The sequence below is a fragment of the Myotis daubentonii genome, chromosome 3, assembly GCF_963259705.1.
Source record: "Myotis daubentonii chromosome 3, mMyoDau2.1, whole genome shotgun sequence".
NCBI lineage: Eukaryota > Metazoa > Chordata > Mammalia > Chiroptera > Vespertilionidae > Myotis > Myotis daubentonii.
This window is the reverse complement of record NC_081842.1, coordinates 72,356,759-72,380,160: the sequence shown is the minus strand read 5'-3', so window position 1 is coordinate 72,380,160 and position 23,402 is coordinate 72,356,759. Positions and strand designations below refer to the sequence as shown.

Below are 23,402 nucleotides of genomic sequence, written 5' to 3'. Positions count from 1 at the left end.
AGCAGGGAAGGGTCCTTGGTTTGATTCCCAGACAAAGACATGAACCTGGATTGCAGGTTTGATGCTTGGCCCCCACAGGGCAAGTGCTGGATGCGACTCTGTCACATGGATGATTCTCTCTCTTTCTCCCTCCCTCTCTCTTTATCCCTCTCTCCCTTCAACTGTTTCACCTTCCATTCTCTAAAAAAAAGAAAAAAGCAATGAAAAAATATAATCTGTGAGGATTAACAAAAAAGAGAAAATGGAGTAAATCAGGTGAATATGAGGCCTGCTGGGTGACCACCTCAGCTCTTGGGAATCAGCTGGGAGGTGTTTTGATGGTGGGGCAAGAGGAGGCCTATTCTAGGAGACAGAATCCAGAGCAAGTTTCCTAGGTTTGATTAGCTTCTCTCTAAGATAAATTTCTCCAGGATCTAACTACCTTATATTTCTGTTTCCCTTTTAACTTTTCCAAGCATTTTTACTTAGATTTTGTGCTCTTATCTTTACTTAAGGTGGGGTTTTTTTTTGGGGGGGGGGGGTGGAAATTGAGAGTACTGTATAGTAGAATATTTTGAACAGAGGTAATTCACATTCCATTTATTACCAAAATTAATCTTCATAACAGCCATGGAGTGGGTATTATGATCTTCGTTTTAGTGATGAGGACCCAAAAGCAATGAGGAATAATGAGGCCCAAGACTGTATGTGATACTTTTCTCTCTCTGTCTCTCTTGTTGATGTCTATCTTCCTAAGTTTTCCCCCCACTTTTCCTTTTCACTCTATAACATCTAATTGACTCTTCCATTGCACTTTGTTTATGATGCTAATAGAATGCATCTATATATTAATTTGTACATATCTGTCTCCTATTCTACCACGTTAGCTGGGAGAAAATGAAATGTTTCCAGGGTATATTTGTATTTCCAGGGTCTGTCACAGTGCTTGGTCGAGACCTAAAAGTTCTGTGTGTGTTGAATCCAGCAAGAAAATCCGTGTGATGTGTAATATTACAGAAACACTTTAGCCCAGGTTTGAGTTTACATCTCTAGCCACGCACTACAGTTAACCTTGGACAAGTTACTTAACATGTCTGAGCCCTCCTTTCCTCATTTGTGAGTGTACGTGATGAAAATAATAGAAATTAACTCTTTAAATTGCCTTGAGAATTTACTGTTAACACTTTTACAGCTACATAGAGCAGTGCCTGGTGCACAATAATCACACAATCAATATTACTTCCTATTATTAGAGTCTCCTTACAGTGAGATGAGTCTCTGAGAAGGACAGGGAAAACTGTTGTCTAAAGCAGGGGTCCTCAAACTTTTTAAACAGGGGGGCCAGTTCACTGTCCCTCAGACTGTTGGAGGGCCGGACTATAGTTTAATAAAAAACTATGAACAAATTCCTATGCACACTGCACATATCTTATTTTGAAGTAAAAAAACAAAACGGGAACAAATACAATATTTGTATTTGCATGTGGCCCGCGGGCCATAGTTTGAGGACCCCTGGTCAAAAGGATCACCAATTGCTGGTCTGAAACCCTGAAGAGGCACTGGGATTGGGCCAAGTGTGTACAATTTTGATTCAAGCCAGAGGCACAAGTCTGTGCACAGCGGATAGCCCTTAGTCCACGTGTTCTCCTATAGTATAGGACCTATACACTTTGTTGGTCATTCAACGCTGAGGGACCCACATCCTTGATACCTGGCTCAGGGCCTAGGGTGTTATTTAAACTTGACCCACTCAGAAAAGCACAGTTGCCCCAGTCATCAAATAACGCAGTGTAGCAAAGAGTGTCTGTGCTCAATAGGCCAGGACTGGGTTTAGATGGTCAGGCAGCTGGAAGATACTGGCATGTGGTTAGAGAGATGGATTTGGCTTAGGGAAACAGAAGGAAGGCTCCAGTAGCAGGAAATGATCTTCTTGGCCTGTGCTTCCATGAGGGAAAAAATATTAGAAACAGAAACTGCCTCTAAGTGGAGCAGGCAGGACTGAGGGTTTGGGGTAGGGGATATTCTACCGGAGGGATAAGGGTGCATTTCCATGGGGAAGTCCTTGTGCCAGGCTTGATTTGCCCAAGTCAGGCACAAGCACAGCTCTTCCCAGTCCCCCTGCTGCTGTTGCTGGAGGCTGCTCAGGTAGGGGGCCCACACTCACCACAGCTGGAAAGCACTAGAGAGAGCCAGCTTCTCGGTTAGTTGTAAAACCGCAGCACCTGCATTTCTGTGAGAGCACATCATCTTTGGGGTCCTGGGAAGGCCTCTCTGTACCTTGCCTAACTGTCCCCTTTGGAGACACATAACATGCATGTAGAGGGTGCTTACTATGCACCAGGACCTCATCATGCTGTAGTATTTACTGTCTGTTGCTGCCAGAAGGAATTACTACAAATCTGGGGGCTTAATATGATACCCATTCATTATGCGACAGTTGTGCAGGTTAGAAGGGCAATGGTTTCTCTGCTTCTGGTCTCCCATGGCCAAAATCAAGGTGTTGCCTGGGCTGCATTCCCTTCAGAAAGCTCCAGGGGAGATCCATCTTCAGGTTCATTCAGGCGTTTGGCAGAATTCAGAGTCTGTGGGACTGAGGTCCCCATTTGCCTTCTGGCTGCCATCTTGGAGGGGGTCAGCATGGACAGGCTGGCTTTGGGTAGCTGTGTGTAGTGCCAATGATGCATTAAAGCCTCCTCCAGTTGTCCTGCCTCCTCTTCTGCCACATTTCAATGACGGACTCTTCTTCCTCCCCGTCTACCTTACATACTCAAGTGATTAGATTGGGTGTCCTCGGGGAATCCAGGATAAACTTCCCATGTTTAAGTCTCTAACCTTAATCACACCCACAAGCCTCTGGTGCCACAAAAGCAACATATTTCAAGATCCCCAGGGATTAGGGCTTGGAAATATGTGGGAGGAATTACTCTACCTACTACAGTTTTGTCCTAGGTCCTTAAACAGCCCAATAAGAAAAGCATTGCTATAGCCATTATGCATGTGAAGAAACTGAGAGTTCATATCTCAGGTAATAAATGGTGGAGCTGGAGTATGTCTTGCTTCTGAGCTCAGGCTCGTTTCTCTGCCTGAATGAAGGAATGGCAGAGGCAAAGCAATTGTGTGGTGGTCGGTCCCTCTCCTTGAAGTTCCCTCTGTTGCTTCATTAGTGCCGCTTCTCAACTCAGTGAGGTGGTCTCCAGTGTGGCCACCAAGTTTCCAGCTCTCCTCCTAATAGCATGATATGTGTATCCATTGATTCTTAGCAGAAAACAGATGGCATGCCCAAATGAAGATGCTGAGAGTAGATTAATAAAGGAACTGTTTACGAGGGTGTGGGCAGGGTTAAGGGAAAGTGACAAAGAAAGGAGAAGTGTTGTTAGCTAACAGCAGTTGTTGTCCCCTCATCTCTAGTTCTGGAGGTGCAAGGAGAGGAGTGGTTAGGAGAACCCTGAGAGAAGGGAGAATCTAAGGGGGGCTGTGTGGATTAAACTGGGGCCTTCAGTAGAGGAACAGCTACTAGCAGCCTGACAGAGGAAAGTGGCCAAGGAAATACCATGACTCCATTCGCCTTTCACCTTCCAAACTCTTGCTCTGGGCAAATCTCAACCAGAAGCTAGATGGAAAGAAGTCTGTTTATGCAGTTCTTGAAGTTTGGCTTTGTGGGGCCAGATTATGGAAGGGGAGAGCATGGATCTGAGGGGGACTACAGCACAATGGGACTGTCTCTCCCACCCTCTTGGAATTGTGTGGGATAATATGACTTGCTTTGCCCAGTGTGTTAGTTTCATAAGGCTCTGAGAAATTACCATGAATAAGGAGGCTTAAAATAAGAGAAACTTATTTGCTCATAGTTCTGGAAGCCTGACGTCTGACATTAACATATCAACAGAGCCATATTGCAGCTTCTGAAAGATCTTGGCAATCCTTGTGAGGCAGGACACTAAGAAGCTAGGGAAAGTCCTTGGCAAGTGGAATAAGGGAAACAGACAAAATCATTAAACAAGGCCAAATAATCTGAGCAATTTACAGCCTCCTAATGAATAACCAGGTTTTATCTTCTCTAACTAATTACACTTAAGAGCAAATGTTTACACCGTCCGGGGCAGAAGGGCCTCAGTCCAAGTCTTGGAAATTAAAGCTAGCCAGAAAATAACTCCATCCCTCTCTATGTACATTTTGATAAATCAACATATTGAATGACACACCTGGAAAGCTATGAATATTACCTTAAGCCCCTTCCGTGAGACCTCCCCTGGATTCCCAACAGCTAAAGAAAGATAAGGAGCCTCAAGACAAAGGCACCACCAAGCACTCTCCCTAGAGCATGCCCATGCTTTGTCTCTACTTTCTCCTAAACTCAAAGGGTCCCCACAAGACTTGCAAATAGGGGAGCAGTGGGCAGCCGGAGATCACCCTGGGCTTACCCTCTGAACCTGTCTCTAAGGCCCCCTTTTTCTCTGACTTTCCACTGAGCTAACAGCAACCCCACCTGAGCTCACTGATATCGCTGTGGTTTTTACTTTGCAGTGAGTTCATGCAGCTCAGCATGGCCCACACATTCCCTGTAACATTTCTCAAAAGCCAAAGGAGCCCTGCCTAGGCTCTCTCTTATTGCTTCTTCTATCCTAAGTTCTTTCTTTGTTTCAATGTCCCAAGTTTTAAGAAACATAAGCTCAAAAATCACCTACACTTGCGTTACGAACTCTTTCCTGCAGGAAGTCAAGAACCCACACACTACCAACTGGCTGAGGCAGACCTGCTCTGGGCCCAGTCCCTGACCTGTATCACCTGAGTTTCTCAGCTTAAGCTGCAACACTCTGAAGTCTGTCTCCACCTTCACATGGCTGCCTTCTCTATTTCTATGTCCTCTCTTTTTCTTATAAGGACACAAGTCATTGGATGTAGGGTCCACCCTAAATCCAGTATAATATTATTTCCAGATCCTTAGCTAAATCCATATGCAAAAGTTCCTATTTCCAAACAAGGCCACATTTTGAGATTCTGGGAGTAGATATTAACTTTGGGAGGATACCATTCAACCCACTATAGCCAGTAAATGTGTTATTTCTGGGCAAAAGCATCAAGACCCAGCATGCAATTTGCCACTCCCTCCCTCTCCCCCCTCCCCCTCATGGAAATCTGCAATGCTCCAGACAGTGGGTACTACCTCAGCTTGAGTCCCAGGGTGAGGATGCGGCAAAGCAGGACCGAAACTGACCTACAAAAGAAACAAGTATAGAAATTCATGTGTTACCTCCCTGACAGACATCATTGACAGTATTCAGTAACCACAGTCCAGCCCTTCAGAGCTTATCCCAGCAGCTAAGGCAGCTCCCCACTGCCTTACATATGGAAACACCCGTGAATACTGCACTAGCCAAAACCAGTTTGCAGGTTCCCCATGCCTTTTAGTCCAAATTCCATTGACAATATTTCACTGCATTATATTCCCTCTTTGGGGGCTAAGTGTAGAAAGAAATTGATGTTAAACACAGTCTTTTGTATCCTTAGAGGGGCAAGTTTTCTAGTAAAAATAATAACTGCCAGAGCACATGGGTGTTCTTTGAAATTAACTACAGAGTAGCTGTGTTTTGGGCTGACAGTCTCATCTCTGGTTCCCAAAGAGTTCCCCGCCTGCAGCAGCCAGGAATGTCTGCTGAGAAACCTTCCTTCTCTGGCCTGAACCCGGGCTCTCTAGGTGTGTTCCCCTGCCCTGCCATGGCCACCTGTGCAGAAGTGCTGGAGACGCCCCGCCCCATGAAGCTTGTTTATTAGTGCCTCAATGAGTCCTCTGGGCACATCTGCAGATCTACTTGTCTCCAGTACTGGTCTAATTGCTATGGGTGTGGGCCAGCGCACTCCAGCTATCATCAGATGGTCTTCAACAGTGAAGTGAATAACGAGGATCAAACTGCCAGGCCAGATAGACAGGCATCTTTGGAATCATGAAAAGGGTTCCCGAGTCCATGTCCCTTTAACTTCACTTGCCTGTCTGTCTTGAAGGGCAGCCTGGATTGAGGGCCCACACATGCCAGCTGATGCAGCCCCTACCAGTTAATTCTCCAAACTGAGTCCCTGAACCACAACAGTGGGAGGGAAGTAAAAAGGTAGAGAGACACTGCACTTACAGGGCTGGTTCTCAAAGTGTGGTACCTGGACATGCGGCACCTGCAGCACGTGGGAACTTATTAGAAATGCACATTCCTGGCCCTACCTCCCACCTCTTAAACCAGACACTCTGGAGTGGCGCTTGGCCATCTGTGGGTGGGGAGTCATCCAGATGACTCTGGTGCACACTGGACTTTGAGAGCCACCTGTGTAGGGCCAGGTGGCCTGCGAGGAGGTGATTCTGTGCTGGGAGTAGATATTAATTTTGGGAGGATACCATTAAAAATATCATCAGCAACCCTGTCCCTTTGATCTGGTGGGAAAGGCCCACCTGAGTACACAGAGGGTCCCTGGGAAGCCTGGCTGTCTCCTGGACCACTGGGCAGTTTGTATAGACCATGGTCATCACAGCTCCTTGGGTGAAGGAGGAGGGGTGTGCAGTGAGGTCAGCGCCTAGAACACAGAGTCCTGTGGCTCCATGGGAAGGCTCTCACATGGAGCAGGGATTCTGTACCATCTCACGTGAAGGGGCACCTATCCTACCTCTGTCCTGATGGAAACCAATGTGTCCTTCTGAGTGGCTTGAGGATCTCTTTCGTTTGATATGTAGTGGTTTTAGAAGTGGTTTAAGGATCTCGTTGCCCTGTAGTTTACGAACTACGTTTGTTTATGTCCATCAAGGTGCTTAGTATCTGCGATCTCTGCAAATGTCTTGTGAGTTTCCACTTACAAGAAGCCATTTTAATAAAATGTATAAATCTTTCATATTTTTAAATAATTGTGTCTCTTTGTCTAGGGAATGAAGTAAAGAAAGTGGAATATTTCCTGCAGGAATGAGAGATCAATACACATTTTACCAGATGACGAATTCAGAGGCACCTCTGTTGGCAGTACGTGAAGTAGGGGAGAATCGACTTATCCTCTATCATAATTCAAAAAAATGATTCATTCCTTTATGACAGCCATATGGACTAGTCTGCCTGGAGCTGGTTCTGGTAAATTCAGGGAAAGGCCTCATCTCAATCTGCTCTGTCCTGGAACGAGGCATCCTTGTCCATGGAAAGAGCATGAGTGCTTTTTCGAAGATGTAAGAACAGGTCCTGATACAGAAACCAGTCAGATGGGCTGATGGATATATTCCTCTTCTGCAGCAGTTCAAGTGATTCTCTTAATTTTGTCTAGCCGTACTGGATTGCCTGAGAAAGTCTACTGCGTTCCTTGCACAGCACAGCATCTTAGAAACCAGGATTTTTTTCAGGGTGGGTGTTCTTTTTTGGAGGAAAGGTTGCACTTCTCAATCTTTTCTTCCTCAGAACCCTCCCTGCATTTGGAGCGTGGGAAGTATGGCCCCACAGGCCAATGGAACATGCTTGTGTCTTTATGTGCTCCCATAGTCACCCCCCGTTTCCCTCCCTCACCTCCTTGGAGGCTGAGTCCTATTCCTATCCAGCTGCCTTTTCCTTCCCAAGAAGTAGCTTTGTGCTAGTGGACCTGTAAGCCACATGAAAAGCTATCAAAGCATGAAGGGAAGGAATCAATAGTAATAGATGTAAGCATGTACATGTATCATAAGTGACAGGCTCATTTCCATGCCAGTTAAGATGTTCCCAGTGCCTCTAATTGACACCCTGTGCATCTGTGTGCTCCAACACTGAATGAAATATACATGGCTGGACTGGCCCTGTAGAGGCACAGTGGGCTGCTGCCAATGGGCTGAGGTTTGATTTTCCTGCCGGGACCTCTCCATGGCTACTCCAGCTGGCCCAGGCCTTTTTCCCTCTGGGAATTCCCACATCCCTGGCCTCTTTGGATTCAGGCACTGAAAGGTGTTTAAATGCAAATTATTTTCTAGGAGGTAGAGTCATTATTATTCATGAGTATTTGGACTTTAATGAGTCTATGAGCTTAGAAGGGAATGGGTCAGAGTTTTTTGATAACAGAAGCCGGGGAGATATCCTATATAATAAAGAAGTAATATGCAAATTGACCATCATGCCCTTGCACAAGATGGATGCCCTCATGTGGTCAAGATGGCCACCACAAGATGGCCAACAAGTGAGGGCATTTGTGGGCAATCAGACCCACAGTGGAGGGCAGTTAGGGGCGACCAGGCTGGCAGGGGAAGGCAGTTAGGGGTGATCAGGTCAGCAGGGGAGGGCAATTAGGGGTGACTTGGCCTGCAGGGGAGGGCACTTTTTGGGGACCAGGCCTGCAGGAGAGGGCATTTCAGGGTGACAAGGCCTGCAGGGGAGGGTAATTAGGGTCATCCCGGCCAATGGGGGAGGGCAGTTGGGGAGCAGTTAGGCCTCAATCAGGCTGGCAGAGGAGTGGTTAGGGGGTGATCATTCTGGCAGGCAGAAGCGGTTAGGGGCAATCAGGCAGACAGGCAGGCAAGAGGTTGGGAGCCAGCAGTCCCGTATTGTGAGAGAGATGTCCGATGCCAGTTTAGGCCCACAGGGATCAGGCCTAAACCGGCAGTCAGCCATCCCTTTAGGAGTCCCAGATTGGAAAGTGTGCATGCTGGGCTGAGGGACACCACTCCCAGTGCACAAATTTTATGCACCGGGGCTCCATGCATGAAATTTAATAATGATGGGTGGAAAATTGAGATCTGAAATGCTACAAAAACTATAGCCACAGACTCGAAGAATAGCACAAGGACACTAGTTATATGGTAAGAAATAAGATGGAAAAAGGGAAGATGGGAAATAAAGTGCCTCCCCAAATCCATAGGTCATTTGTGCCAGGAGCTCCTGGCGATTCTTCCCTAAGCATATGTGTTTGTAGAAATTGTTGCCAAGTGACTGATATATTGTACACTACTTCCAAAAACTTATTTATTTATTGAGAAAGTTATTGATCCTACTGGGGATCCAGCCCACAACCCAGGCATGTGCCCTGACTGGGAATCTAACCTGACTTCCTGCTTCATAGGTACATGCTCAACCACTGAGCTACGTCGGCCTGGCAAGAGTGCCATCCTATATAATAAAAGCCTAATATACTAAGTGTCTGGTCATCTGGTGACCGGTCGACTGTTCAACCAATCAAAGCATAATATGCTAATGATATGCTAAGGCTGCTCAACTGCTCACTATTACATGCACTGACTGACCACCAGGGGGCAGACAGTCAACCGGTCAACCAGTCGCTATGACGTGCACTGACCACCCGAGGGCAGTGCTCTGACCGCTAGGTTAGCTTGCTGCTGGGGTCCAGCTGATCGGGACTGAGCAAGATGGGCCAGATATGCCCTGGAGCCCTTCTGCATCCCTCCCTGGCCAGCCGGCCCCAATTGGGACTAGGCGAGGTGGGGCAGGACTGCCCTGTAGCCCTTCCATGGTCCCTTGTGGCCCTGATCATGTACCAGTGGGGTCCTACAGCCTGGCCTGTGCCCTCTTGCAATCCAGGATCCCCCAGGATCCCTCTGGTTTGGGCCAGATCCCACAGGTCACTCCCCTCGGAAGGGTGCCAGATGCAGAGCTCATGGCTGGTGAGCATTGCTGTGGTAGCATGAGCCTCACCCAATCAGAACTGATTGGGCACGAGCCCACAGCAGGTGCAGTGGGGCTAGGGTGAGCAGGAGTGGCAGGTAGGAGGGGTAGGTGTCATTGGACTCTGGGTTTCAGCCCAATCCCTGCAGGCCACCTGAGGGACCCCACCCATGCACAAATTCATGCACTGGGCCTCTAGTTTATAATAATAAAAGCATAATATGCAAATCAACTGAACGACTGAACAGCAGAACAACCATCCGGATGATCTTCCAGACAACCATGCTATGACACACACTGGAGACAGGTGAGTCAAGGCCGGTGTGATGCGATTATCGGGGGCCCCTCCATCGTCCCACAATCACCCCGCAGAGGGAGGCCCACACCACCGGACAGCGGGGTGATCAATGGACGTGGGGGAGACTCTGCAATTGCCTCAAAGAGGGAGGCCCAGTGCACCCTCACGATCAATTGTGGAATCCCAGCCAGGTGGGCTGGGCCTCCCTCTGCTGAGCTATCCATCATGGAGCCCCATGATTGATGGCCCCACAGAGGGAGGCCCAGGCCAGCCAAGTAACCACACCCCAGGTCTGTCACCCACAGATGGAGGTGACTGGTGGCGGTGAAGGTGGGCAGTGGTGTACAGATGAGAAGCAGTATCAGTGGTGGGGGCAGGGCCAACTGCTGGAAGCTGGGGGTAGGAAAGCCGTGATAGGCCCTGATTGCTGGCCAGGCCTAGGGACTCTACCAGAGGGGACCCAGATTGTGAGAGAGCACAGGCCAGGCTGAGGGACATCCCCCACACCCCTCACCCCTGTGCATGGTTTTTGTGCACTGGGCCTCTAGTTTAAATAAGAGGCTTAGAAAAGCATCACTAGATGGTGACATTTCAGTAAAAAGTGAATGGAGACTAAGCAATCTGGGCAGATGTCAATGTGGAGATCATCTGCGGCAGAGGGGACAGTGAACACAGGGTCCTGTACCAGGAGCATGCCTGGCTTGTCTGAGCAAGAGCAGGGATGGGTGGAGGTAGAGGGACCTGGGAGGTGGGGTGGAGAGTGAGGACCGATGAGCATGAGCAGGGAGGAGAACAATAGGGGGTCAGGTCAGAAGATCATGGGGTGGTCCAGTTCACACAGACCCTTAAAGAATTTAGCTTAGACTCTGAGTGAGAGGGTTTTGAGGAGGGAAGTGACATTATTCAACTTGCAATTGAAGAGTCTTTTGAAGAGGTTGGTTAGAGATGGTAAATATTTTTTGAAGGCCATGAGATCTCTGTTGTAACTCCTTGATGCCGCTGTTGTAGCATAAGGTGAACTCATGAGTACGGCTGTGTTCCAATAAAACTTAATTAACAAAAGCAAGTGGCAGGCCAGATTTGACCCATGCTGATCCTTGGGCTGTTATAATCCAGAGGAGAGATGAAGGTGGCTAGGCTGAGGGTGCTATCTGTGAAGTGACCAGAAGAGTGAGATACCGGCTATATTTTGAAGATACAGTTTGCAGGATTAACGGTCAGAGCAGATGTGGGCTGTGAGATAAACCAAGGATGACTCCAAGGTTTTTATCCTGAGCAACTGGAGAAATAGAGTGACTGGTGTGAAGTGGCAAGAAAATGAGAGACAAGGTTTGATGGGGAAGTAGGAGGAGGGGTAAGAGGAGTCAGTTGGAGACATGCAAATTTAAGATGTCTTTAGGGTAAAGAAATTGGATTAGATGTTCCCTAACTCCCCTTCTGGCTTTCATATTCTATGTCTCCATGACTGGGAGAAAATAAACATGTACCTTGCTGGCTTCTGCTGTGATCATGATCTTTGGGGAGACCTTGCACTCCGTATTCCTTCATTTTTCCTTGATGCAATTGGTGATTGTGCTGGCTAGAGATCAGTTGCTGGAAGGAAGAAACACTGGAAGGAAGGCAACTGCCAGCTGAAACTAGCAGGGGGACTTGGAAGAGCTGCTTAAATGGTGCATGTGCCCGAGGAGGCTTTGTGGGCTGGAGGCCATTCCTGGGTGCCTTTGTTTCCTGGAGGTTAGTCATAACAGAGGGCTGTCAACCAACCAGGGCAACAACATCCAACATTCCATTCATTTTCTGAGAAAAAGCAGAGCAACTTCTTCCACTTCACCTCCACTCTGCTCTTAGAGTGCCCACACTGCAGACCCACCAGCCTGGCCCTCTGTGTTGATAGCCCAGAGCCCTGAGTTCATCCTGATGGCCCCTGGAGCCCCCCAGGGTGTTTGGCATCAGCTTCTCTGGGCTATTTCCTCCCTCTCCTCTCTCATCTCTCCTCGCTGGGAGATATGTCTTCTCTCTGCCCAAATTCTTTCCACCCAAGAAGGGGCTCTGTGCCAGTGGGGCTGTTTGCTGTGTGGAGCGCTGGCAAGCCACTTTGGGAGTGAGCTGATAGGAATATATTTAAAATGTGAGCATTTATCAGAAGCAGCAGATGGAGGCAGCAGAGTGGAGCTCCCAGCACCGAGGGCAGGGAGTATTTCATTCAAGTGTGAAGCGGGCACCATCTCCACCCAGCTGACACCAGCTCCTGAAGCCAGTGAAGAGGAGGAGGAAAACAAAAGGGGCCACCTTTGTGCCAGGTTTGGGAGGTCACAGGGTTCCTGGACTGAGAGTTCTCAATGCCTCAAAGACCGCATTCACTCCCGAGTGGAAGGAAACACGTCCATAGTCCCTTTCTGGAATATTTTTTACTTCTTTAAAGCTTAGTAAGTTTAATAAAATTCTGAAGTTCAGAACAAATGGAAATATAGGGCATTTCATGGATGTTAGGCATGCATTAAGTCATGCGACAAATAGTTGTGTGCCTCAGACATGCCAGGAGTGATATAATACTCTGGTCAAAGGAGAACCAGGCAAATATATATATATTTTATTTATATATATTTATATTTATATAAATATATATAATAATATATATATTTTATTATATATATTATATATATATATTTATATATATATTTATATATATTATATATATATATAAATATATATATATATATATATATATATATATATATATATATATATATATATATAAGCTACAGCATAATCACCTGGTAGCTATGATGTGCAATGACCACTAGGGTGCAATCGCTCCAGCCAGTAGAGGAGGGAGCTTGATTCCTTGTGGAATTGCGAGGGTTAGGTTGCTGCTGTGGCATTGTCTCCCGAATCTGCTTCACTCACACCCCAGACCCAGAGAAGAGGGAGCCCAATTCCATGGTGCATCACCCAAGAACTGCCCTCTTGCAATCCGGGACCCCTTGGGGGAAGTCAAAGAGCCAGTTTTGGCCCAATCCTGCAGGCCAGGCTGAAGGACCCCACCAGTGCATGAATCCATGCACCGGGCCTCTAGTATATGTTATAATTCTTAAATGTTAGTTAGAGCTGTCAAAGTATTTTTTGGTTTAAGTGTTTTACCTCCATCCCCACAACTCACCCCTAGTAGTAAATTCAAGACCTATTCTATTTACTATTTGTATTAAAGAAGTATATTTATTAGTGGTAAATTTCCTCAGAGCAAAAGTACCAAACTCAATATATCAGTGGGGAAAAACCACTGACATTAATTTCACGTTGCCTATTTGACAAGAAGACTATGATTATGTGATCCCATTGAGAAGGCCAGTTTTAACAGTTGCCCTAAGACCTGTAGAAGAACCCCAAGTCGTGTAGCAAAGGGGAATTTATTTACCCATCTATACCAAAAACCTTCGGGGAAATGCTCGCCTTCTGTTTTTTTTTGTTTTGTTGTATTTTTTAATATATTTTTACTGATTTCAAAGAGAAAGGGAGAAGGAGAGAGATAGAAACATCAATGATGAAATAGAATCATTGATTGGCTGCCTCCTGCATGACCCCTACTGGGGATTGAGCCAGAAACCCAGACCTGTAATTGAACCCTAACCTAATTCCTGGTTCAAAAGTTGCCACTCAACCACTAAGCTACACTAGCCAGGCCTTTTTTCCTTTTATTGATTTCAAAGAGGAAGGAAGGGGGAGAGAGATAGAAACATAGATGATGAGAGAGAATCATTGATAGTTCTTTTTTTTAAAAAAAGTGCCGTCAATAAATAAATCACATATTTCTTCATACTGACTTTATACGAGAGTCCCAATATGTCATCCTTTGCTCTATTTTATGTAGAAGACGTCATTTCAAATCCCCTGGTCAGAACTAATCACTCCTTTCCTTGGTGTCAGGAGGGAGACTTAACATCAGATTTAAATATACCAAGTTATGCACTTTGCTCTTTGTCCTGACGCACTGTGAATTCTTCAAAGAAACGTGCTGCCCGGTGCACAAAACAATTGGCACTGAATGCACCAAATGAAACAATAATGACTGTGCAGAAATGCTTGCTGTTATAACAAATAAAAAAGAAAGATTTCCAAATGTGGTTCATATTTATCATGTTATCTTCCTATGCAAAGTAGATATATTACAAAGCATTCAGTTATTATGGATGACAATATCACTAATCTACAAGCTCTCCAAATTGTTTGTTTTATTTTTAAATTATTATTATTTTAAGTCATTTGTGCAACAACCTTTGTTGAAGATGTACTCAGTTTCAGTACATACCCTGATACCCTGCGAGGTAGGAAGGTAATTAAGAGACAGTCCTTCCCTACAAACCTGCCCTCCAGCAGTACAAGGGACAGGGAGAGAACTAGGTTCAGGGGAAGTAAGAGGGCACCATGGAAGGAAAGTCCAGGGAAGCACTGGGGATGGAGAGGGGAGCTGTGTAAATTGCGGCATGAAGGAAGACTTAAGTGGGTCAGGCAGCCAGCAGGAGAGGCATTGCCCCGTCTGGGAGTTTGGAAATCCTAGGGGGCATTCCTGGTGGTGGATGGGAGGACAGCCCTGGCATTTACTGGATGGAGGCCCGAGGTGCTAGATGTCCTGCTATGCATGGCTTAGCCTACACACCAAAGAGCCTCCTGCATCCAACCTGACACCTGGGTGTCCCTCCGGATATGTATGTAGGTGAAAATCTGGGTATTAGAATAATCTCAGCCCCATCCCAACTATTGTCACATATAAGCACAAAGCATGCTTTGCAGAGTGTTAATAAAACCTGCATTTTGCAGGAATCTGACTCCCTATGAGCCAAAGGAAGACTGTGTTCTTCTCTCTCTGGAACTTTGCTGAGAGTCATTCACCATCTTGAAAAGTGTTATCACTGGCTGTGTCATTGCTTAAGATATTTTTGTCACCAACACAATACCCCAGAACTGATCTTCATTTATATCTGTCAGTGCCCAGTGATTCTAGGTAACATCTCATTACTTTGTGATGTCTTTGAAACCAGGTGTCTCTAAGCATTTCATACAACTATACAGTACATATTTTAGTCATATTACTTGCCTTTTTATTATTACTGTTAGAATATTATATTGGACTAGAGGCCCAGTGCTTGAAATTCGTGCATGGGGTGGGGTGTCCCTCAGCTGAGTCTGCACCCTCTCCAATCTGAGACCCCTCGGGGGATGTCCAACTGCTGGTTTATGCCCGATCCCACTGGGGATCGCCTGCCTGCCTGATTGCCCCTAACCCCTTCTGCCTGCCAGCCTGATCACTGCCTAACCACTCCCCTGCCAGCCTAATTGACACCTAACTGCTCCCCTGCCAGCCTGATTGCCCCCAACTGCCCTCCCCTGCTGGCCCTGTCACTCCCAACTGCCCTCCCATGCTGGCCTGGTCACTCCTAACTGCCCCACCCCTGCTGGCCCAGTCACCCCGAACTGCTCTCCCTTGTAGGCCATCTTGTGATGGCCATCTTCTGACCACATGGAGGTGGCCATCATTGACCACATGGGGGCGGCCATCTTGTGCAAGGGCGTGACAGTTAATTTGCATACTACCTCTTTATTATACAGGATTTTTAAAGTTATGAGTGTAGATATGTTATCTTTGACATTTATTTCAACATAGTAAAGGACAGGTTACATTTTGAAAATATATACAAAGGGAGCCTTGAGTCTCTAAGGCTGGACCGAGTGAGGTGGGCAAAGTAGGTGGAAAGAGCATTGTAGGTCCTCGAATAACAGGGTTTCATGAAAAGATCAATGAGATGCAGTACAGACTTGGCTCTCATATCAATTAGCTTATGGTAACATTGGTTCTGTTATACGTGATTTTGCTTAAAGTCTCAGAACCTATGAATGACGTTAAGTGAGGATTTACTATACTCTAACATTTTAATGTGTGCAGGAATCACCAGAGGGTTTTGTTAAAATGTGGGTTTTAACTTATTAGGCCTGGGGTGAGGCCTGAGAGCCTACATTTCTAATGAGCTGCCAGGTGAGCTGATGTTGCTGGTCCATGCACAGACCACACTTTGAGTAGTGAAGTTCTCACAAAGGGAATTACCTGGGTGAAGGTACAGAGGCCTGAAGACTTTTTCTGGGAAACAACTAGTGGTATAATCAGAGCATAGCATGCAAGGTATTGTGTGGTGAGAGATGAAGTTAGAGCAGGGGGCAGGGTCAGAGCAGGCCAGACCTAGTTCACCCTATTTGAACTTCATTTTGTAGAGAACAGAGAGCTTTGAAAGGATTTAAAGTGGAGTGTGAGATGTTAGGTCTCTGCCACCATGGGGGACAGCTCTGCCTGGCGCAGGGAATGGCGAGTTCCATGAGAAGACTTTTCCAATTATGTTGCTTAAACATCGAAATAATGAAGAGAAACTGAGGAAGCCACAATAGAGTCAAGGGAAGAAGACAGGCTTGGTGTTTTGGAGATAGATTTCCTGGGACTTTGTAATTGATTGAGTGTGAGTGGTGAAGGCAAGGGAGGATCAGGGATGACTTGCAAGTTTCTGGTAAGAGTGCTGGTGAATAGTGATGCCATTGGCCAGTATAGGGAGCAGAGAAGGAGATGCAAGCTGGAAAATTGGCTTTTAGGTAAATGAACTCAAGGACCCTCTTCTATCAATACACAGAGAGACATCCAATTGGACTTTGGTGTGAGGACTTTAATTAACAGTGCGCTGTGTTGTGGAGAAAAGAGAATCTTTGTACACTGTTGGGAGGAATGTAAATTTGTGTAGCGATTATGGAAAACAGCTTAGAGGTCCCTCAAAATGTTAAAAAGCCGTATGGTCCAGCAGTTCCACTTCTGGGTATATGCTCAAAGGAATAAAGATCAGAATTTCAAAGTGATATCTGTACTCCCAAATTCATTTCAGCATTAGTCCCAGAAGCAACTCATATGTCTAGGGACAGGTGAATGAATAAAGAATATGTGGTGTATACATACAAAATATTTTCTTCAACCTTAAAGAGAAGGAAATCCTGCCATTTTCAACAACATGGGTGAACCTGGAGGACATTATCTATATACTAGAGGCCCGGTGCACAAAAATTTGTGCACTTGGGGGCCATCCCTCAGCCCAGCCTGCCCCCTCCCAAGTCTGGGAGCCCTCACAGGATGTCCTACTGATGTCCCTTTGGGGAGCAGGCCTAAGCTGCAGTCTGGCCTCCCTCTGTGGAAGGCAACTGGCTGATCAGGTATATAGATACTTTCTGAAGGCAGCATAGACACCTTCCTTATTTCTTTCCTCTGCGGTTGGAGAATAGGGGACTAAAAGGTGGAGACAGAACTGTGGCCGGGCCTGGGGCTCTTGTAGGCAGCAGAAAGAAGGAGAGGGCTGGGGAAAGTCTAGACACGGTTTTGTTTAATTGTCCTCCCTTCCTCCGGGCCCCTTGCTCTGTTCTTTCCTTGTTGTGGTGGACGCTTGGGCCTCGGACTGACAGGAGCCCAGCAACGGTGGAGTTCAGCCCCCTCACTTCTCAGCTGAACATACAACCGCCTCATATTCCAAGTGGAGCTGTTTTCAAGTGGCTAAAGTGCTGGTAATTCATGCCTCCCTGCCTTTCCTCTCTCAGGTTTCCTCCTTGGATCAGTTGCAAACTTCACCGAGACACCGAAGAAACTCTGCCCTGGTAGTTCTGCATCAGTCCCTGCCCGGGCCCAGCCAGGCACTCTTCCTTGAGGTCTCTGGGTCCACAGTCTGAGCTCAGGGAGGTCACCCAGAGCCCGTTCCCCCAGAAAGGTGGGGCAGGGGGCTAGCTTGAAGAGCTGGAGGAAGATGGCAGAGTAAGAGTTGGTAGGAACCAGCGCCTGCTTAGCCAGACTTCCTAAGCTCCCCACCGGGCCCAGGCTGGGCCCTTTCCCCACACCAGGAGGATCCCAGCTGAGGTCCCCTCCCTGTTCTACCACTGGGGGAAGGGAGCAGCTCACCTGCTCTGGACCCTGCCAACCTGGCATGTTGAGGCACAGGCAGTGCAGCCTAGGCTGCTGGTGGCTGCGAGCCTTCTCCCCCTTCCTGAAGCGTGGGGGGGGGGGGGGTTGCAGCAGCTCACAGCCGCCCCTGGGCACCATGCATGGAGACACCGCTCTCCACTGAGCCACCGTCCGCCCAGGACCTGTGGGGGTTGGGGTGGCTTCAGGCTCCCACTGGCCCCACTGAAGCCAGACTCGGTTGGCCGGCCACCCGCCCGAGCCGCCCGAGGGCTGTGCATGCCCCACGGGCCTCATTGCCCTCATGAATCGCCGTGGTCCGGCCATCCCATCCCAGGAAGTGGCCATCCCGATCGCCATGGCTCACTCCCCAGTGCAGTTGGGCCTGCCCAGCAAGCATGTAGGCAGGAGCTGGGCCTCTGAGGGGAAGGAGGAGGGATGCACAGGCCAGGGCAGAAGTGGGGAACTTGGTGGTGTAAACACAGCCCCGCCCTCCCACGTCTTGCTGGCGCACTGCATTCCCGAACCCCTGGGTGCCCCTGCCCAGCACTGTGCTCTCAGGCCTGGGGTGGCGGTGAGGGACCTGGAGCTGAGGCCTGAAGGCAGCCCTCGCTGGCTTGGAATCACAATGGTCGATCAGGGAGGGATGTGGGGTGCCAAATCCTCCTCTCTCTCTCTCTCTCTCTCTCTCTCTCTCTCTCTCTCTCTCTCACAGGGCCCCATGTCCCCAGCAGGCGGGCAGGGCTTAGGCGAAGGCAAGCGATGCCAATCGCCTCACCTGAGCTCCCACCTGCCCCCGGGTCACACACAGGAGTGGGTCCCATCCCCGGCAGGCGGGCAGGGCTCAGGCGAAGCGATCAGCAATTGCTTTGCCTGAGCCCCTGCCCTCAGGTCGCACAAGGGGGCCTGGATGGTGGCTTGCGCTATTCCGCCCTGCCTGCAGTATGCAAGTTAGCCGCCATCTTTGTTGGTGGTTAATTTGCATATCGCTCTGATCAGCCAATGGTGGGCATAGCGAAGGTATGGTCAATTACCATGTTTGTCTATTATTAGTGTGTATGTGTGTGTGTGTGTGTGTATTGTGTGTGTATATATATATATATATATATATATATATATATATATATATATATATATATAGAGAGAGAGAGAGAGAGAGAGAGAGAGAGAGAGAGCGCCAGAGGCCATTGCAACCAAATGGACAACTGAATGGATGACCAAACAGGCTGAGTGGGGCAGCCAGGCTGGCAGGAGGGTTAGTAAGGGACAACCAAATACCTGAGCAGGAGGCTGCGTGGGATGACCAGGCCAGCGGGTGTGGGGGGGTGGTTAGTGAGGGACGACCAAATGACTGAACAAGCAGGCTGCATGGGGCAACCAGGCTGGGAGGGGGGTTAGTGAGGGCTGACCAAATGACTGAACAGCAGGCTATGTGGGGTGACCAGGCTGGCAGGGAGGGGCAGTGAGGGGTGACCAGGCCAGCAGAGGGCACAGTTGGTGGCAACCAGGCTGCCAGGGGTGGCAGTGAGGGCGACCAGGCTAGCAGGGGCAGGCATTTGGGGGTGACCAGGCTGGCAGGGGGGGCCTTGAGGGGAGACCAAGCCAGCAGGAGGTCAGTTGAGGGCAGCCAGGATGGTAGAGGGGGGAAGAGGGACAACCAGGTCGGCAGATGGGGGCAGTGAGGGGTGACCAGGCCAGCAACAGGGTGGCAGTTGGAGGTGACCAGGTCAGCAGGGCGGTACAGTTAAGGGTGACCAGGCTGGCAAGGTGGCAGTTGGTGATGACGAGGTTGGCAAGGTGGCAGTTGGTGATGACGAGGTTGGCGGGGGGGGGGGGGGCAGTTGGGGGCAATCAGGCCTGCAGGGAAGGCAGTAAGGGGTGACCAAGCTGGTGGAGGGCAGTTAGGGGTGACCATACCAGCAGAGGGGGGCTGTTAGGGGCAACCAGTTTGGCAGAGGGGTGGGCAGTTGGGGGTGACCAGGTCAGTGGGGGGGGGCAGTTAGGGGTGACCATGCCACCAGAGGGGGGCTGTTAGGGGCAACCTGTCTGGCAGAGGGGTGGGAAGTTGGGGGTGACCAGGCTGGCGGGGGGGGGGGGGGAAGTTAGGGGCAATCAGGCAGGCAGGCAGAAGCAGTTAGGGGTGATCAGGCAGGTAAGCAGGTCAGCAGTTAGGAGCCAGGGGTCCAGATTGTGAGAGGGATGTCCGACTGCCAGTTAAACCATGAGTCAGACATCCCCCAAGGGGTCCCAAATTGGAGAGGGTGAAGGCTGGACTGAGGGGGATCCTTCCCTCTCCTGTGCACAAATTTCATGCACCGGGCCTCTAGTACCTCAATAAAGTGGTTTTAAAAAACATGTATTGGACCAGCTGGTGTGGTTCAGTGGTTGAGTGGTCAGCCTATGAACCAGGAGGTCACAGTTGGATTCCAGGTCAGGGCACATGCTTGGGTTGTGGGTTCGATCCCCAGTAGGGGGCATGCAGGAGACATCTGATCAGTGATTCCCATCATTGATGTTTCTATCTCTCCCTCTCCCTTCCTCTCTGAAAACAATAAAAAAAAATTTAAAAACCAAAAATGTGTATTGTAATAGGAATCAATCAATACAGGGGTATCCACTTGCCATACTCCAGTGGATTTCTGAGGGTGTGGAGGAGGAATAAGCTCCATGGTTATCCAGGCTGGGTGATGTACTAACATACTTATTTTATTATTGAAAGGGGATTAACTATTATAATCAAAGACATAGGTGGGATGAATTTCCTACTTTCTAGATCCTGTTCCTTCTCTTTCTCACACACATACACCACACGCATTTATATCTCCCTGAAACCATGGTATTTGCTGAAATCTCCAGGAAACAGTCACTCAGCTAACCTCAAGTAATGTAAGTTTATCGTAAGGCCATGTTTCTCAAATGTAGGCCATATTTCAGAGAATTACATCAGCCAGGAGTTATGGGAAACAACTGGGGGGAAATGTGGCATATCTTCCTCAGTTGTTCACTTTAATCAAAGGATTAAGCATTAATTTTATACAAAAAATTAGTACAGATCTCTTAATGAGCACAGTGCAATTTTCTCATGCAATTTAAAAGATAAAACTGACATGAGACTGCAAAGAAATGCTGAACTTGGGTAAGCTGCTGGGCCAATCCCAGACTGTTAGTGGCACACATCCATTTCTTTTCTTTGGTTAAGAGGAAAAGTCAGAGTACTGTATAGGACTCACTTAGAAACCAAGACAGTAAGTAGCAAGAGCCCCACAACAGTTATCGTTAGAGACTGGAGTATTGTTCAGAGAACAGTTAGCTAAAGAGCCCAAGATGGCTCTGGCAAATGAATGATCTTGCCATCACATCAGCAGCTGACTGTTTCATCCTCTGCCCTTAAGGTAACTCTGGCAAGGGTGCATGTGTTTCAACATGCTTACTCCCACCTGCCAACCACCCTACCACTGCTTTATATCTGTTTTCTGCTTTGCTATAGCATTTGCCTACTAATAATCTCAGGACACCCAGTGGTCTTCCGTAACCTCTACAGCCTACTTTCTTTCTGGGTATCTTTTGCTTCTGCTCCCTCTTTCAAAAGCCCAAGCCAATTCATGTATTAAATGCAAAACTTTCACTTCATCCAAACCTATGTCATACCCCACAAAATGTTTCTAATAAAAATGGCTGAGATATTATTATGGATTTAAAATAAATAAGTAGAAACATAAATAAATATGTAGAGAGCTTCCGGGGAAGACATACAGGGTAATTTGAGCAAATACACTTAAAGTTGGCAAATAATCCATTTGTTGGGAAGGCTAGCAGCTTCCATGTTGTCAGTTTAACCTTGAAGAATTTCACAGGCAACTCACAGAAAATTAGAAAGCGAATTGGTAGTTGTCTTTTTATGATGAAACAGGATTATTTTCAGAGGAGGATCCAGAGTTAGTGCCTGGGATGGTGCTGCAAGATCTGTAGAGAACAGCAGCCAGCCAGTCTGCACATCGTCAACCAGCCTCAGGACTGCACCAGACTGCAGTGTGCACACCGGCCAATCATCTCTCTACCAGCTGGACTCCTTACCAAGCATTTCTTATTATACAAATTGGGAAAAAACACCCGTTCTTCCCCAACTGCCTATTTTCAGAGCTGAAAAGCTGCTGCCTCCTAGTCCAATGGCAAATAAACACGAGACTTTAAGTAGAGTTCTGATGATTAGATCCACTGACTCCTATGCAGTCTGCAGTGCTGTCTTCAACATTATCCTCGCCCGATTATCCATAACTCAGGGTTAAAAACTTCATTTCCCTCTGATGTGATGGATGAGTGCTTGAGCATGAAGCGAGCATGTGCAAAATAAACGCGGGGAGGAGTTCCGGCACAGCCTCATCCTCACACCAAATGCTGCCAGTCCGGCTTCACTCTCTGAGCTCCTGGTGAAATCATGTCTCACACGGATGGTGTTACCCTAATCCATTATTTTCAGAAGGTGTCAAGCTGGAGGCCTTGAGCTGGAAGGTGCCGCACAGAAATGAAATCCACTTGCACCTGGACGCCTGCACCCCTGGGAGCTCTCAGCAGGCGGAGGAAGGTCTGTGCCACCCAGAACAGCTTTCCCTGCAGGAGGTGGGCCATGAAGTGCTTTCTGAGCTCCATTAGTTACTCCTGCTGAGGCTGAAAAAGGCCTTATAAATGCACAAAAATTAAATCACCTACGAGGTAAGGAATGAGATAGTCCTTTGCTGCCAAATATTGTTCTGTTCAAATGCTCTAGAACCACACATGCGACGCAGAATCGGAGTCCACACCTGCAAGGAATGCAGCCCTAAGAAAGCCTTTATGAATCGATGAAAGAGCTAAATCACTATTTATTTGAAAAATAAATACATAAGTAGCCTGGCCAGCACAGAGTTCTGTGCCTCCCAAATCCAATGACAGCCCATCACCTGGTAAAGATCCTCTGATCAAGTTAACATCACCTCACCCCCAGCACCACTCCAGGCGGAAACCTCACCTCCATTCCAGGGATCCCCAGGCCCCGGGTGGGCTCAATCAGAGCATCAGATGCCTGGGTTCCCTGACTGACTGAGGGCCGCACAGGACCCAGGCAGAGCACCAGGTGTCATCTGGGGCGGATGGGACTCCTGGGAAAGGGAGATGCACTCCATTGGCCCCCCTCTCCTCTCCCTGAACTTGGGAGAAGGTGGGTCTGAGACTGCAGTCAGCCCTCTGCCCTCTCAGGCAACCTGGGCAGGAAAGCAACCAGGAGGAGAGGAAAGCTGAATGCTGGCGAGACATTGGATCCTTCTGATACTGTTTTGGGCCCAGGATCCAGTTGTACATCTGAATTTTCAATCATGCTAGCCAATAAGCCCCCTTTTTCTTAGATTTAGGTTTCCTTTCACGTCCAATCAAAGTAGTCCTAATAGATAACCAACTAAATGGAGGTTTGAATTTACCATTCAATTTTGGAAGAGGATTATCTCATTCTACACAGGAGGAGGGACACTGAGGCGCAGGTAGGTGGCTCCTCTTACCGGCCAAGCTCCTCTGATTGTTAGCACAG

At 47.9% G+C, this 23,402-nt stretch overlaps 1 protein-coding gene across 2 annotated transcripts in view; it reads right to left on the bottom strand.

Moving 5' to 3' along the window:
• Positions 1-23,402, bottom strand: part of CD47 (CD47 molecule) — a 238,324-nt gene that overhangs the window by 150,031 nt on the left and 64,891 nt on the right. The gene's annotated exons all lie outside the window — the stretch shown is intronic.